We start from the raw sequence: 12,545 nt of genomic DNA on the forward strand, positions 1-12,545 counted from the left end.
TGACAGTAAATAGAAACTTTCCAAAGCTGAATCCAAATCACGTAGTCTTCAGCCTTCTAGTAGTATTCATCACACAACACACCACAAAACCCTTTTGCTTTTCTCCTACTTTTAGTTGTACTTTTTTTGGAAAGACTAATGGTCCCTTTCTTCCCTAACTGTGAGTATTATAAGTGAAGCGTTCGACTTCACCCCTAACTATGAGTATTCTAGGTAAATAGATACAATCAAATCTCCCGCACATGACTCTTCATATGTTTGATTGTTCTAATTTTATTACCTATGGGACTTATGGTTTCATCATATGATATTAGTTCACCCATATGCATAATAATAAGATTTATGTATTTAATTAAACATCATTATGTATAATCAATAAATATTCATTGGCTTTGTAAAGGCCAAATATCCCAACAGTAATTTGATGTAATCTTTGGTCAATGGATTGCATACGAAAACATGGTTTTGTTTCCCATTGTTAAATGAGGCAAGTAAGAGGAGACCATTAGAAGAATCCAAAGTTTTGAAGCAATATATACTTCCAAGTGACATGACATTGGGATAATTGTGAAATATAAATGAAAAGGATAGATCAGGATCCTCTTTTAGTGCAGCCAATCTATCAGCGTTGAGGAGGACAAGAACTAAGTGTTCCCTTCAGTTACAATGAGACTGCATAAAGATACTAGGGAGGAGATGACCTGGGCCACTGCAGTAGTCTCGAAGAACATAAACAGTGTGAAGTCGACGGAAAGAGGAACTTGATATGAGTTTGTGCCATCTTTTGCAAACACACTTGAGTCTCTGTACATATACTGGCGAGAGATGAAACAGTATCTCTTGCAGTAGATCATCGTTTTCAAGTACTTCTATCTCTGTCTCCTTCTTACAATCTCGTCTTCTCCCATATGACCCTTCCATCATACAAAGAAAGAGTGGAGAGCTAGAAATAGATACACAGCAACTGAATTCTTCAGAAGGGAAACATCATGAACATGAAAGAAATATCTCTCTACCAAACAAAAACTAATTCCATGATCAAAATAAAGTTGAAACGCAACTACAAGATGTGTGATGGTAAAACGAAAATGAGAGCCAAAGTCAATACATCTCACTTATCTACTCCAACCGGCATGTCCTTATCTTTACTCGGTATACGGCACGGAGTAATTTAGGCATTCTTTCTTTAGTATATCAATTGAACTGAAGAATTTCTACTAAATAAGTTAGTGGAAATAGTTAATTAACTATAAGATAGTTAAGTTAGTACACATTATTTTGTTGTAACTTAATAGTACATAAAAATTTCAGGACATAATAGTACATACTATTTTGTTGTAACTAACACAAACTCTCGAAATTAAGTTTGTTCCACTCCAGATATATAAGAAATAAAATTCTCAATTAAAAAAAAATACTATAAAATATAATAGCACGATAGTATTTATTTATTTAAACAAAATAAACTCATACATTGAACAATTCACATAAATTTAGACATCTAATGCTACCTTCCCTAGTAGCAATAGGGCACAAATACACAACATTAATATTAAAACTCTTCTAGCGTCTTCAATATATATATATATGTTTGAAAAAAAAAACAAAGTTAAGAATAAGAAAAAAGTTACTAATGTGTTTAATTGTTTATAAAGCAAATATAATATCGGGTATATATATAGATAGATATATGGAAGGACTGTATATCGCTTGGTTCAATATTCGGCACTAGTATGTCGCATATATCCATATCATTTACCTCATTTCTCAATATATGTATCTCTTATCGTGATATATTGAACGAAATTTTCATTCTTGACAACTACAACTATAAATAATAAGGAGAAGCAAAATGAGAATAAGAAGAATGGAAAAAAGAATAATAAGAATAATATATAATGGGGCCGATGGTTGGTAGGAGATCAAAGTGTGGAAAAACGAACTTTTCAGGAGTTGTTGAAGAGGTCGGGAGATGGGAGAGAAACTTGAAAAATACCAATGCGATCTATACTAATATTATTTGCGCCATACTGGGCTTTTTTATGTTGTGTTTGTAATTAAGTTGACATTTATTATTATTATTATTTTCTTTTATTTTATTTTTTTTTAATTTCTATAAGTTCACGAAATGTGAGATCGATGTATCTCATTGGGTGGTTTATTTTGAAAATAAGGTATAGACACCAATCATATATACAAATGATCGATGTATCTCAGGTTGTATGTGCTAGTTTTGTAAAGTTTTGATTCACTTGATATTTGCGTGAATTTACTCACTCTTAAAGATTGAAATGTCAAATGCACATCTATTGTCACATATACAAAAACATACATTAACACGATAGAAAAACTACAAACATGAAATTCATCGAGTCCTCTACGAAAAACACTCTATAAATTTAAGTGGGCCCATATGTATTCACTTGTATTATTTTCTTTTTATATCAATAGTGATTAGTAAACTCAACTTTTTTAAATTGTCAATTTTACTATTAACTTTAGAATTTGGTTATTTTTATAAAAAAAGAGAGAGTGGTGGGGGCAGTAAACAAAATTCAAAATATAAAGGTAATAGGATACACAGTTCTTGTGGGGTTGCCCAGCTACGACAAAATTTCAAATACCTTATAAAGAGAAATGTTGTATCATTTTTTTGTTTTTGTTTTTTTTTGCATCTTCTCCTTAATTATTTGGTAAAGCGTATGAGTATGAGAAGAAGAAAATAAAATTTTGGGATGGTACTGGAAAAATTGGGTGGAGTGATTTATTTTAGGAGAGAGAGACTTGAGAAAATTTTCGGGATAACATTAGAAAAATGGGATGGCGTTAGTTTTTTCTAGTGTAACAGTATGATATTATTACGAATAACAAACCCTTCTCATAATTGAGAAATTTCTAGTCTCCAAAATAGATATTGGGAACAGGGAGTGACTCTCAAGGACAAAAATGTCGAAAAAGTAACTCTCGAGGACACCTATTTTTTTTCGTAACTCACAAGGACCGAGTAGATGAAAGGTCAAGTATACCCTTGACACGAAATAAAAAACGGATCGGGTAGATAAAATATCAAGTATACCCCTGATGCGAAATAATTAACGGCCCGACCCAGACGAAACAACCCGGTGTATTTAGTATGAGCATTCAATATTCATAGTCCTTTGGGTATGAATATTGATTGGGTATGAACATTCAATGTTCATAGTCCTTGGGTATGAATATTGATTGGGTATGAACAATGATTGGGTATGAACATTCAATGTTCATAGTCCTTTGGGTATGAACATTGAATGTCCATACATGAACATTCAATATTCATAGTCCTTGGGTATGAACATTGATTGGGTATGAACATTCAATGTTCATAGTCCTTGGGTATGAACATTGATTGGGTATGAACATTCGATGTTCATAGTCGTTGGGTATGTACATTCGATGTTCATAGTCGTTGGGTATGTACATTCGATGTTCATAGTCCTTGGGTATGAACATTGATTGGGTATGAACATTCAATGTTCATAGTCCTTTGGGTATGAACATTGAATGTTCATAGCCCTTTTGGTAATATTCATACATCAATATATTGTATAAAGTACATTCACCTATTTGGATATGAACAATCTTTGTTCATACACTAGTAGAAGGTATGAACACTCATTGTTCATAGTAAAATGACAGAAAGGGTAAAATCGGAAAATATTTATTTTAAATCCGGGCCATTTGTCCTTGAGGGTTATTTTCACGGAAGGGTATAACTAGCATTTAAAAAAAGTAAAAAGGTCGGGCCAACTTATTTTGTCCTTGAGGGTTCCTAATTTTGAAATATTGGGTTCGTGAGTTACTTTTCCCCGAAATTTATCCTTGTGAGTTACTCACAAAAAACAGTGTCCTCTAGAGTTACTTTTTCCCCAAATTGGTCCTCTAGACTATTTTCTTCTTTTACCTATCTATATGTGCATATAAAGATAGGGAGGGGTTCTAGGGACATATTTTATCTTGACACGTAAACAAACTCAAAATTATTAAGGCATTTATAAGTTTCGGATTAGGATATGATCTCCTAACTATTCTAAACATTGTCACAAATAATCAAACAAATCAAAAATTTCTAAACTTGCCAAATATAGTATCAAAAATGGTGAAAATGAACGGTCTACAATTAGGCAAATTTTGTAAATTGTTAATTACATTTGGCAAGTTTGATTTTTTTATTTTTTATTTTTTTTATTATTTGTGACAATATTTAGAATAGTTAGGAGATCATATCTGTAAAATATTAGCCTAATCCAAAACTTATAAATGTCCTCACGATTTTGAGTTTGTTTACATATCAAGATAAAATATATCCATAGAACCCCTCCCTAAAGATACCCTCCCTAAAGATAAGGACATGCCGGTTGGAGTAGATAAGTGAGATGTATTGACTTTGGGCGCGACTACAACACATTGTCCGCCACAAAAAAAAAAATTACAAAGTCGTCTCTAATTGGCTCATTACAATGACGTGGCGAGAAATTAAAAAAATGAAGTACGCTCTCTCCTCACGTTTCTCTCTTCTCTTTTATATCTTTATCTGTTTCTTCTACTCATCAGAAAAAAACCAAAAAAACCCATTTTAATTTATATCACAAATTAATGACAACCAGTTTAATTTAGAAGAAATAGAAGTACTGGCCTTATGTTAATTCATTCATTCAAATTTCAACCCATTTAAATGGCAAAGAAAAAATTCTAAAGCATCAAAAGCACACTCCCACCAAGACCACAGCTATTGTTGAAATTCATTTTGATTCTTGGGGCATGGGAGTAGTCTCTCAATCTCTCCACCTAGCTAGTTCTTAGTCTTCTTTGTTTATCCATTTTTTTTTCCAGTCCACAATTCCAAGGTTGTTATTGGAAAATTCAATTCAATCGCTTTTTCCATGGGGTCAAGAAGAACAAGCTCTAGTCAATTTTGATTTCACATTAGAGAAGGACAGAAGGAGAGGGGCATTTTTTAGGTTTTGCATAAGAGAAAGAGAGAGAGATAAAAGATGGGCGCGACTGTCACATGTGACCCAGCACAGATTTTATTTACGAAGTCAAATCTTATTGGTTGGGTTACTGACGTGGCGATAAAAAGAGAATGAGTTATAATCAAAAACCAACTTCTGGTGCCCACTCTCCTATTTCACCAATTTTCCCTTTTTTTCTCTCTCCTCTCATGTTCGAGCATTATCAACGCGTTGCTAAAAAAAAATTGCCACACATCAGTATTTTAGCTCGATCAAAATTGATAAAACCAATTTATGTACCAACGCATTTTTTCAATATTTTCAGTTTTTATTGCGGACGGCAGAACTTGTTCGGTGCATTTCAATTTTTTTTATTAAAAAAAACATTCAAACGGGAATAGTTGTCCCATCTGTTCCTAATTTTTTTACTAAAAAAAATCAAAACATTGAACGGCAAAACTTATTCAAAAAATGACGATGAATTTTTTTTATTACAACTATTTTATTTTTTATTAAAAAAAAATATTAAAACTTCTGGACGGCAAAACTTGATCCGTCCAATATCTGGACGGCTAAAGTTGTCCCATGCGAGTGGTGCTAAATTTCTTGAGTATTTTAGTTGAGAATTTAACAATGTTGAGATATAAACAGGTGTTTGGCAGCGCGTTGGTGAACGAAATTGTCAAAAAAATTGTTGCCTGTCACATTAGAAATGGAATATATCAGCATGTTGATGACATGTAGCAATTTTTTTTGACAATTTCGTTCATCAACGCGCTGCTATATTCCAATTCTAATGTGACAAGTAGCAATTTTTTTGACAATTTTGTTCATCAACGCGCTGCTATATTCCAATTCTAATGTGACAGGTAGCAATTTTTTTGACAATTTCGTTCACCAATGCGCTGCCAAACACCTGTTTCTATCTCAACAATTGTTAAATTCTCAACCAAAATACTCAGAAATTTAGTAGTCACTCGCACGGGGCGAACTTTAGCCGTCCAGATGTTGGACGGGTCAAGTTTTGCCATCTAGAAATTTTTGTATTTTTTTTAATAAAAAATTAAAACGACTATAATAAAAAAAAATCATCACCATTTTTTGAATTTTTTGAAACGCATGGGACAAATTCTGCCGTACGAAAATAAAAACATAAAATATCAAAAAAAAAAAAATGCATGGTACATAAACTAGTTTTAGCATTTTTGACCGAGTTAAAATACTGATGTGTCACAATTTTTTTAGAAGAAAGAGAATCTGAACATGAAAAAAAAAAAAATCGGTGAATGAGGGAGAGGGCACGAGAAGTTAGTTTTTAATTCAATAACTCAATAAAAAAAGATCGGTGAATGAGGAGAGAGGGCACGAGAAGTTAGTTTTTAATTCAATAACTCATTCTCTTTATATCGCCACATCAGTAACCCCAGCCATCAGTAACCCCAGGGCACGAGAAGTTAGTTTTTTTAAAATTTTCTCTCCGTAAAAATCAGTAACCCTGGCCAATGTTTGACTCCGTCGCGCTGGGCATTGACAGAGGCTCTGCATTGGGAGAGGAATGTGAAAAGAGAGGGAGAGTTTGGCATCTCTTTATTTTGTCGCGGTTTTAGGGGCGTACTTCATTTTCTTATTAATTTCTCGCCACGTCCGTTGCAATGAGCCAATTAGAGACAACTTGGTAATATTTTGTTTGTGCTGGACCATGTGTTGTAGTCGCGCCCATTGATTTTTGCTCTCATTTTGGTTTTACCACTTTTACCATCACATATCTTGTAGTTGCGTTTCAACTTTATTTTGATCATGGAATTAGTTTTTGTTTGGTAGAGAGATATTTCTTTCATGTTCATGATATTTCCGACCTTCTGAAGAATTCAGTTGCTGTGTATCTATTTCTAGCTCTCCACTCTTTCTTTGTATGATGGAAGGGTCATATGGGAGAAGACGAGATTGTAAGAAGGAGACGGAGATAGAAGTACTTGAAAACGATGGGCTGCCCGAACAATTTCAGATCTTGTTTGATCTGCAGCTTAGCATGCTGCAGAAGATCCCTCTCTTCACTAAGCTTTACTTCAATCTGCAGTATGAAATTTAAGTTAAGAGAAACTATACTCACTCCCCCCTCCCCCAAACAAACACATACAAAAAGAGGCACTACCAGGCTCCTCAATCTGGTAGGAGACGTTTCATGTTATATATAATCAATACTTTAGAACCAGCAGTTCTTCTAGTCCCTATATAGGTAATATTTCTTAATAAACAATAAATGACTGCCAACAAGTCCATGGCATGTAGAAGTCATTTTAGCAAAGAAAGTTTGCACAAAAGGTATCTGAACTAATCAATTGTGCACGCCTCCTCTGTTTCTAAGTCAACAATGATGCTTGATGTACATCTCTTGGAACAGCAAATCTCTACTCATTGCTCAGGACTTGATAAACTTTGAGACAAGTACCAATACTGCCATGAATCTCAAGGACAATCTTCTTGCGATACACAGATATTGGAGTTTGTTGATTCCATGGTCGTTATATTATCAAGGTAGCAATATTGGATTAGCAGAATCTTTCCCAAGTTAAAATTTCTTAAGAACTTACAGTGTCAATGGTATCTTATTTTCGTGTGAGAGAAGCCATAAATTACAACACAAACGATTATACCAAGGATGAAAATTTGTTTTTGCCTTTTGTATTACCCTGATATCCTCTTTCATATGCCAGAAGAATCACCACATACTCTTTCCCATCATATACCACAACCTACTTTATCCCCACTGTATCCAACCCAAACTGTAATAATCCCTTACCAAGCCCATACACCCCCAACAATCAATTTCTCTTCACTAAACTCCTCCAAAATCAAAATAAATCGTGAATCCAGATGCCTTTCCAACAATTAAAAGTTGGATTTTGATATTCTTACTTGTAATTTTGTGAATAGGTTAATAATTCTTTTAAAAAACAAGTTGATTTTTCAAGAAAAAGTTGATAATGTTAATATCCAATTCAAAGATGCTGTGGAGATTCTGGAAATAATTATGAACTTATGAGAAATCATGAGACATGTTTGCCCAATAAAATTGTCACCTCACAAGTAAATTATGAGAGTGGACACCATCTCAAGGAGGAGCCATCGTTTGAAAAAGAGAAGAAAACTTTTGTTGCAAAGGTGATGTTTCTCAACAAATCTCATTTTCAAATCCACCAATAAGGGTAACTCCAATGGTTTGGTGCACCAAAACACCAAACCACAGTAGATACAGTTAGTGGGATAGCGAAATCAAATCCAATGGTTTATTTTTCCAGCCGCCAGTGACAATGGCGTCCAATACAAAATATTAAATATCGGTTAAAAAAAAAACCAAGCTTTTTTGTACTCCATCACCAGTGGCGGGCAAGAAATAAAAAAAAAAAAAAAAACCAAGCTTTTTTGTACGCCATCACCAGTGGCGTGTAGTTATTTATCTCCCAATATTACCCTTTAAAAAAAACCCCCAGAACACAAAAAAGAAATAAAAAAAAAAAAAAAACCAAGTTTTTGTACGCCATCACCAGTGGCGTGTAGTTATTTATCTCCCAAAAAAAAACCCCCATAACACAAAAAAAGAAAAAAAAAAATCACTCTCTCTCACTAAAAAAAAAAATCGCTCTCACTCTCACCGTTCAACACTACCGCGTGAGAAAAATAGAAATCAAGAAATTGGCGCCAAATTTTGGATTTTTCATCGCCACTTCCCACAAAAATGGCTTGAAAAAGAGGGAGGCAAAAAAAACTGCAGCAGGTAATTCTACAAGCTTGTTTATAGTACTCTTGTACTTGAAATCCCTTTGTTTTGATTTATAGTTGTTTTTGTGATTTGAAATCCCTTTGTTTTGATTTATAGTTGTTTTTGTGATTGCACACCAATTGTTTGTTCAATTTCTTTCAAAAGATTTTAGTAGTGGTTCCTACTATCCTTCACTCAACAAAACATGGTGGAATGAAATTGATAAGATGGTGTCCCTCACTCAACGAAATATGGTGAAATTATAATGTTGAGATGGTTTTCTCCTCTGAATGCGTGAAACTTTTTTTCCCTCACTCTTCAGAAACGTCAGAAAGCATAAAGCTAAAGCTAACTTGATGGTTTTCTCCAAGTTAAAAAACAATTTCACTCTTCAGAAACGTCAAGTTACCAATTCAAGCATAAGGTTTCACAAATAACTTTTCAAAATAAACCAGTAAAATTTAAAAGAATGGGTTCGCGGTTCAATCTTTTCAAGTAACATGGTTAATTGTAAGGACTTTCTTCAATGCAGTTGAAACATAGCCAAAGTATTTGCATTGAATTCAATTGCAGACTTGCAGGAGTCCTGGCCTCTCAAAACTCTTTCGTCTCTCTCTCTTGCTTCTTTGAACCTCCTAATGAGAGAAATGGTAAGTACTCATTTCAGTATCTCTGTTGATGGTGTTTGGTTTCCTTGTAAAGGGTAGGGTATAATACCATATGTATACCTGTTTTACTACTGGGATGATTCGAGCTAGTCACATTGTACTTAACCATTCATAATAAAGTGTTGGCAAAAAATGATTCTATGTGATGTGTTATAGTGGTGAAACTTTGTTATTCTTTGCAGTATAAATCTCGATTTTATACCCCATGTTATGAAAATGCAGGAAATTTTTTATGCAATATAATTCCAAATGCACGCTAGTCACAATGTACTGTTGACAGACAGTGGTTCTAGGGAATGTTTTTTATTGCAAGACTTTATTAGTTTGTGATATTTTTATTGTTAATTAATAGTATTGGCTTTGTGAAGGTATTCAGTACAATCTTATAGGAATCTAAGTGCTATAGTATGTACAATCAGTCATCTTTATGTGATAGCCGAAATGTTCAATCTCTAAGAGCTTCAATTGTTATTTATCAATATTTCACTTTGATGTTGTTCTCTCAATTCTGCTTTTATAATTTCAATTTCTTATCGTACACAATTATGCTTTTATAATTTGGTTAGATTTTCGTTAATTTATAATGATGTGTTATAAAACCATGGCAGGTTTCAATTGATGTGCTACAAGTTTTTGTGGGACAATTTAGTCACTAATAACTTCCCTGCAAGCCAGTTCTTCAAGCGGTTTGACTTGGATTCTCAATACATATTAGCGAAGTTGCTCCTTCATTCGGCCAAGGTTAGAAACACATTGTCTAAGTCTCAAAGAATAGGATTGTGTGTTGATATCGTGAGAGAATACTATAGTGTGGTCTAGTTTTGTGTCATATACCATCGGTAGAAAAAAAATGTGACACTTAATTTTATTTGTCGTAATGCCATATCATCTAGTTTTGTGTCATATTATAACTTGCACTTAATTTTATTTGTCGTAATGCAAGACCAATTTATTTAGTTTCATATTATAAATTATGTTTAATTTTAGTGTTAATTTATTTCTCACTAGTTACAATGTCTGGCATTTTACACAAATTCAGAGGTAAGGGTACAAAGTCAAAAAAGTCAGAGACACCAAATGCCCAAAATCCAGAAGATGTACGTGTAGGGACTTCTTATTCTGAGTTTGATCCTAGTTCTTATCAACGTGTTGTTGTAGAGGAAAGTACACACATATCCTTTACTCTTCGTGAAGGTGGTGGAACGAAGGAAAAAGTCGGTAAGAAAGGGACTTTGGCCCCTGTTATGGAATGGTTGAGCCAAGTGAACTTTGGAGAATTTTAATTGATGCTTCAGAATGTTGGTTTTGATGTCTTTGCTCAAATTGATATTGAAAAGTCCGATAGACAGTTAGTTGAAGCAATTGTAGAGAGATGGTGGGACTCTACCCACACATTTCATTTTCCATGTGGCGAGATAGGCTTTACGCCCCTTGATTTTTCAATGCTTACGGGGTTGCGTGTTGGAGAAGGAAAGATTGTAGCTTTTGATTCAAAATATGAGTTATTTGATGAGGCTGTCAAATATTTACCTTTTTAACGGAGGATGAGATTTATAGTGGCAAACATCAAACCGAAGTCATTTAGAGATGTATCTGACTTATGCGATGCAAGATGATATTAATGAAAGAGAAATAGGGTTTCGTGCTTTCATGTTGTATGTTATTGGAAATGTATTGTTAGCAAATTCCCATAGCAAGGCTCGTTTGGGATATCTAGCTAGTCTCATTCAGATAGATGAGATCGGTAGTTATGACTGGGGAGGAGCTGCATATAAGCATTTGATTATGTCTTTGGACTTGGTATGTCGTTTTGGCATTGGCAATGATAGTAAAGCTGTGGTGGGGATGTGGCAAGTCATTGAGGTAGTTAAAGTTATTTATTTTTTAAATGGATTTGATTAGTTAGTTATGTGCTAATATATTTGTTTTTGTTCAGTACTGGTATTATTCCTATTTTCGAAATGGCATGCACGTTCAAATACTTGAAGAGCCCGACCAATTTCCTGCTATAAATAATTGGGGTCCAACTTACCGTCATAAGGTTGCGGGTGAAGCCCATTGTAATCTAAGTCTAGCGCGACAGCAAATAGAGTCTCCTACTTGGAATTCTATTGTATGGCTACCATGGGTAGATTCCACATGCATACGCATAAATCATCCATATGTTCGGAAAGCATTAGAGTTGACTAGTCGGCGATGCATCTTGTTTGGACCGTTAGTAAATGTCCGGTATTTAGGAGAGCGCGTTATGCCGCCAAGTCAGTTTTGGCGTTCCTCGAGTTCCTTGTGATCCCCTTCTTCGATATGAATCTTAACGGATGCGGACCGATATATTGCTCCAATGGTACAAATGTGGCGGCATTTCTGTTGATGCCTTGATTAGGCGAGGTTAGTGAGCAAAGACAATACACGACTATTGGGCTCGTGTCTCAGTGGGGATGCTTCTACCCCCAACTTATAGAGGTGTGAATGTGGACTTTGTTGGTGCATCTGGTCTTAAAGAGGATGTAGGTATCTCACAGCCGATGGGGGCAACCCTTAATCGCTCATCATATCCTCCATTGTCACAAGTTGAGGCAGTTGTTACTCCTGAAGCCAATTGGGTTATCCCTATTACTTGTCGTAATGGTGAAATCTTTAATTTACGTGTTCCACCAATTGACAAAGATTTGGTGCCACATCTCCCTATTGATGCCAACTTGACACCAGTAAGTAAATTAAATAGTTTATTTTATTTTATTTTTTGTATCAACATTTAATTTATTTAATTATGGTATAAATTTAGGCACAGTTGAAGACGATGTTAGAGGACTATATGCATGCCACGGCTTCTATGGCTAGTTTTATTTGCAAAATGAATAGTGGGTTGCACTCTAGTAAGGATGATATATTGGAATATTTCGTCAAGAATTAAATAGTCATGACATTTCATATTTCGAATAATACCCTAAAGTAGTTAGCCTCGGATGACCCCCACAAGTTCGGACTTCGCCATCTATCTCAAGGGAGGATGTATATGTCCCTCATTTTTGGGTGGTGAATCTGATCCATCCATGCGTTACTCGAGCTCACGAGGGGAGAAGGAAGTAGCAGTTATGGTTTCTATTAGTATTTCATTGTGAGTAA

The sequence above is a fragment of the Coptis chinensis genome, chromosome 1, assembly GCF_015680905.1.
Source record: "Coptis chinensis isolate HL-2020 chromosome 1, ASM1568090v1, whole genome shotgun sequence".
NCBI lineage: Eukaryota > Viridiplantae > Streptophyta > Magnoliopsida > Ranunculales > Ranunculaceae > Coptis > Coptis chinensis.